Source organism: Acinonyx jubatus, chromosome B2 (assembly GCF_027475565.1).
Source record: "Acinonyx jubatus isolate Ajub_Pintada_27869175 chromosome B2, VMU_Ajub_asm_v1.0, whole genome shotgun sequence".
NCBI classification, from domain to species: domain Eukaryota; kingdom Metazoa; phylum Chordata; class Mammalia; order Carnivora; family Felidae; genus Acinonyx; species Acinonyx jubatus.
This window is the reverse complement of record NC_069385.1, coordinates 121,592,198-121,598,416: the sequence shown is the minus strand read 5'-3', so window position 1 is coordinate 121,598,416 and position 6,219 is coordinate 121,592,198. Positions and strand designations below refer to the sequence as shown.

The window sequence follows — 6,219 nt, the reverse complement described above, 5'->3', positions numbered from 1 at the left end:
ACAGTTAGGCTTAAAAGATACTTATTGAAAGATTTAAAAGATTTTTATCACAAATGGCAAGATTTCATTCTTTTTAAGGCTAATGTTTCACTTAAGGCTAATATTGCATCACATCTTCTTTATCCATTTATTTATCTATGGATATTTAGGTTGCCTCCATATGTTGGCACTGTATATAATGTTACAGTAAACATAGGGATGCATATATCTTTTTATATTAGTGTTTTTGTTTTCTTTGAGTAAATACCCAGTAGTGGAATTACTAGATCATATGGTATTTCTATTTTTAGTTTTTTTGAGGACCCTCCATAACTGTTCTGCACAGTGGCTGCACGAATTTACATTCCCACTAACAGTGCACAAGGGTTCCCTTTTCTCTACATCCTTACAAACACTTGTTATTTCTTGTCTTTTTGATACTAGTTGTTGTGGCTGGTGTGAGGTGACAATACGGATGGACCTAGAAGATATTATGCTAAGTAAAATTAGACACAGAAAGACAAATACCATACAATTTTGCTTTTATGTGGAATCTAAAAACCAACAAAAAAAACAGAAACAGACCCATAAAGAGGAAAAACTATTATTTACCAAAAGGTTAAGGAATAGGAGGATGGACAAAGTGAGCAAAGGGGAGTGGGAGGTGTAGGCTTCCAGTTATGGCATGAATAAGTCACCGTTGAAAGATACAACATAGGGAATACAGTCAATGGTAGTGTAATAGTGTTGTGTGGTGATCGGTGGTTAGGTACACTTATGAGCATAGCATAATATTTAGAGTTGTTAAATCACTATGTTGTACACCTGAAACTAATGTAACATTTTTATCAACCATGTCTCATTAAAAAAATTTTTTTAATGTTCATTTATTTTTGAGAGAGAGAGAGACAGAATGCGAGCAGGGGAGGGGCAGAGAGAGAGGGAGACACAGAATCCAAAGCAAGCTCCAGGCTCTGAGCGGTCAGCACAGAGCCTGACACAGGTCTTGAACTCGTGAACAGTAAGATCATGACCTGGACCTGAGCCAATGCCGGATGCTCAACCCACTGAGCCACCCAGGGCGAGACCAAATGTTGAGAATACGGACTTTATGTTATTACTTCTTTGCTGTGCTCCACAGTGGTGATTCCATTGATAGGGATACAATAGCTGCTCCATAACATGGATAGTACCACTCTGCATTTTCATACCATCTACAGTGGACCAGATAGTGGTAGAGCACTTTCTGTGTGTTCATTCACTGAATCACAGAGGCCCACACAGCTAACTAGGGAAGGCAGGATTCTAACCCAACCAGTCAGGCTCTAGTGCCATGTTCTTCAGCCTGGCTTCTCTCATAACCATTTTATTAGTTGTGATTTAATTGATGTCATCTTTATTTAAAAAAAAACAACAACTTGAGACTTTGAAATTAAAGTCACTACAGACTTGTTTATGAAATGTTATATACAAATGTAATAAAACGTTGTAAGTGTAAAACAAAATGCATTCCTTTGCATAGATAGAATGAATCTTGTCTCTTTGACTTTGCTAATTGAAGTACTTTCTAATGAAAAAAATATTTTCTGCCAGAAGGCTAAATTGAAACAAATGAGTTTGTTTTATCAACTGATGTTAAATTGATTAAACGTCTACCTTTAGGTCTGAAATTCAGTATATCATGTTTCAAATGATGAAACTGATATTCTCTGTTAAATGTATGAGGTGATCTGTAATATTTATGGTAGTGTAACTCATAATTTGTTTTACCCATCAGACTTTAACTTTGGAATGGGAGATGTTGTGATACCCTTGCTCATTTTTGAGTCTTGAAAGACATTTGTCTATGATGTATATGAATGCTAAACTATTAATAAATAGAAATCTTTTCTTAAAAATGGAAAACATAAGCCTTGAAATAATTTTATTGTTATTTTCACTGCTGGCAATGTTTTCTCTTTTCATGAGACAAAGTTTTCCTCTTCTTATTTAAAAGATAGGAGATCATGGGGCTCCTGGGTGGCTCACTTGGTTAAGTGCCCCACTCTTGGTTTCAGCTCAGGTCATGATCTCACACTTTCGTGAGTTTGAGCCCTGCATTGGGCTCTGCACTGGCAGCACAGAGCCTTCTTGGGAACCTCTCTCTCTCCCCTTCTTTCTGCCCCTCCCTCTCTCTTTTTCTCTCTCAAAAGAAATAGACTTTAAAAATAAAATAAAATATAGAAGATCATATTAATTAAAGCCAAAAAAAGATTCTGATAAAATTGAGAACTGTAGAGGTTGAGGTTATTCACTCAGAGACTACATATGAAGCATATCCTCTCTTCAAGTGTTCACTTTTAAAATCCCCTATATGGCAAAGACATTCTGTCAATTTTGGCAAAGAAATCAACTTAGGAATGAATAAACTAAAACATGAAGACCTGGAACTTAAAACCGTTTCTCTATTCCAGCAAAACTAATTTTATTGCAGAATATTTAGGCCTTTCTGTCTGCCAATACTGATACAGTTCCTGGTTACCTTTTTTTTATAGGCAGTAATTTCAATAATGTGCCTTAAGAGTGTAATTGAATAATTTATTTCAGAAAAAAAAAGTTTTTCATGTAGTGTTTCAGTTTTACCAAAAAAAGTACATTGTGGGATATATATAGTATTTTTCAATCTATTTTTATCTGTAGACTAGGACTGATAACTGCCTTAGGGCATAGAGGTTAAAAACAGGAAATGTGGTTTATAAAGTAGGTAGTATCTCCAGAGTTTCCAAAGTTTGATTTCTTATAGTACTGACTGAAGAGTATCATGTTTCAAAACAACATTAGGCAGCGTACCTTGAAATCAGTCTGTGTTTAAAGGAGTCGTCTGTCCAATTAAGACAGGAAATGCTTCATGGAAAAGTTTGCGCTCTTGGTATAGGTTCAAGTAGTGTAGCAGTTGTTTTCTGTAATTATGCACTGTTCTTTCTCTCCAGCTCTGTTTTAGACAGTCTTTATAGTTAGATTGAGCATAAGTCTCATGTAAATTTTAGTAAATTTCCTTTGACCTTTGTGTTTTGATTAAAATTTTATTTTAGTGTTTTAATGGAAAGTTTTGTCTTTATCATAGTTGAGAAGGAGCATATATTATAGTTATTAATTATAGTAATTAGAAAATCCAAGTTAAGAAAACAAAAAGGCATGAAAAAGCAAGGTTATAATTTTTATGGCCTTGAATGACAGTTTTTCAGAACTGATCAAAACTGAAAACCCTTGACTCAGCAATTCCATTTCTAGGAATATATCATACATAAATTATTCTATGAGAATATAAGGATTGATGTTCACTGCAGAATTATTTATAGTAGTATATAATTGTCTAATATAATAGGAGAATAAATTATGAATAAATAAAAAAATGAATAAATTGTAAATAACAGAATAAAACAATTATGGTACATCCATAATATAGGATACAAGGCAGCGCTTGAAAATGATAAGGTAAATATATATACACTGGCATGGAAGAATGTTTGTGATATGTTACAAAATGAAGTAAACAAGTTTTACTTGGAATGTGTAGTGTAATCTCATTTTTTAGAGGAAAAAATTATATTCATGGGAAGAGATTTGGAAGACTACATGCCATACTAAGGAGACTGATGGAGAAGTTTATTGGACTTTTATTTGTTATTATGAAAACTTATTCTTCTGTGTTGTTTTAATTCTTTTCAGTGAGCATTTAATGTTTTTCAAAATAAGAAATCAAGAAGAAAGACCTGATTAATCCAAAATGTTCACTATTCTGTTCTTATAAAGACATTCTTTAGAGAAGTCTGCTTAGTGATTTGTCCAAATTACTATTATAAGAGGAGTCAAACCCATTTATGTAACACTTTTTAATTTATAAAACATTTTCCCATACTTGAAAGAATACCTGAAGCTCCAGTTAATTAACTGATTGTCCAGCTAAAATGTAAATCCAAGCCATTCCATACACACCTGTACATTATCTATTATAGGTTATTGCTAGGCATTATTTCATGAGATTGGCCCAAAAGCAACACTAAGATCCTTCCAACATGTCAGGGAATTGTTTTTTTCACAATGGTGCTGAGGATTTCATCAAACAGAGCCCTCTGTTTACCAGTGTGGGTTTTAGTGTTTGCTGAACAGTCTTCTTTTGTGCAGTTACTTTCTTGTGCTGTTTTATAGATAATGTAAGCCTCTCTCCCGTGTGCAAGATGATTGTGTTCTCTTAATTCTGGTAGTGTCCCCATTAGAATGTGAGGAGAGGGGGCTTTATTTTTTATGAAATTGCTCTTATTTTGGTCACTACTATATCTCTAGTGCCTGGAAGAGAGTCTGCCATGTAATAGTAATAGGCACTCAATAAATATTTTTAGTAGTATGCCCATTCCAAAATCAAGTGCCCTCCCTATTTGATTAAAAGAAGAAGATGGCAAATAGAGAAAAAAAAAAAAAAAAAAAGACTTCTTTTCCACTTTCATGTATGAAAATCAAGACCTTCATTGTTGAAGAAGGTGGTATGTGGTCCAGGCCCAATTACAGGAAGCTCACCCTGCGAGAAGAAGCCTACAGGTTCTTGCCCAGAGCAGAGATGAGCTTTGTTTTCTCCATGGGGAATTTCCACACTGGGCTACTAGATTAATTGCTAACTGATAGTCTAGATTGATACTGTGTGGGTGGGGACACTTTTTTGGTCAAATAGCATGACACATTTCTAATTTTATATTCACAGAGTAGAGGAGATACATATTATAAATACTTAGAAGTTGTTCTCAGTCCCTTGGAAAGTTGTGGGGGCTTATCTAAATGGGAACCTTTTTAAAAACAATACTTATTACTAAATCATAATAGTGTAGCATTTGTAACTCCAAGAAACAGTCAGTTTGCCTTATTTTTCTGTGTGCACTATTCACATGGACAGCTCATTTCCTTGTAGTACAGTAAAATGTGGCATTTATGGCCCACTAATGTTGAAGCTAAAGCTAAAACCCTGGTTTCCTAACACATTTACTAAATGTTCATTATGTCCTAATATATCTGAGCTCTTTCTGAGTATCAAGCCTATAGTGAGCATTCAAAAATGTTGTTTATTATTTGATTGAAATAGCTGTTTGCTAAGTATATAGCCAGAAAAACAAAGCATATTTGTAAAACTAATGTATTTAGACTTAACAGTATTCTATGCTGCTATACTTAATTGATTCAAACTATATTTTTCAAATGGATCCTGAAAAATTATTTCAAAAGGACTGTTTTTTGTTTTCTTTAACCCTATGAGAAGTAAGAGATGCATGCTTTAGCAGAGTATCTCCTTTACACATAAACTGAGGCATGTACATTTTTAGTGAATGGCTCTAGTACAAAATTATATATTATTTAAAACTTTTCTCAGATGTATTTGTTCACTCATTCATTCACTTATCAATTTATTTAAGAGGGTTAAGGGAGCTTACTAGTGAGCAAGACCCACATGGCGTTTGCCTTCTTTTATTTCTGAACTTGTGCTACAGGCCAGCCACTGTGGTAGGTAGTAAGGATACAAAGACGAGGTAAGTGAAGGGTGATGCCCATGCATGTGGAGTTAACAATCTAGCAAGGTAGATAGATATTAATCAGGTCATCTTATAAATCAGTGGAAAGCTGTTACAGTGGGAGGAGAGAGAGCTGGTACCAAGAGGACATGAGAGGTCTTCCCTAACAATTGCTAGTATGTTCTATTCAGCCCTTCTTTCCAAACCAGTGCACAGTATGACAAAACAGTTCCACCAAAATTCCAACTTCTAGAGAACTTTGTGTAAACTAGCAAAACAAGAGTATAGTCAAAGACAAATCTCTCCAGTTCCAGCACATCCCAGTAACATTTGGTATTGTATCTGGGCAGTCTGCCTCTGTCTTGTTCTTAAGCTGTTTAGAGATCGCTGGTGCCACTCAAAAGAACTTTACCTACAATTAGGATATGCTGCAGCCTGGTGACAGTCATGATGTGTTAGAATGTCCAATCTTCAGGGGCACTTGGGTGGCTCAGTCGGTTAAGCATCCGACTTTGGCTCAAGTTATGATCCCATGGTTCATGGGTTTGAGCCCCGCATCGGGCTCTGTGCTAACAGTTCAGAGCCTGGAGCCTGCCTCAGATTCTGTGTCTCCTTCTCTCTCTACCCCTCCCCCACTTGTGCTCTGTCTCTCAAAAATAAACATTTAAAAAAAAAAAGAATGTCCAATCTTCTCACTGTGTGTTTC

General features: G+C 35.2%; 1 protein-coding gene across 3 annotated transcripts in view; it reads left to right on the top strand.

Moving 5' to 3' along the window:
- The window catches only part of EXOC2 (exocyst complex component 2), a 267,798-nt gene that overhangs the window by 237,625 nt on the left and 23,954 nt on the right, over positions 1 to 6,219 (top strand). The window lies entirely within an intron of this gene.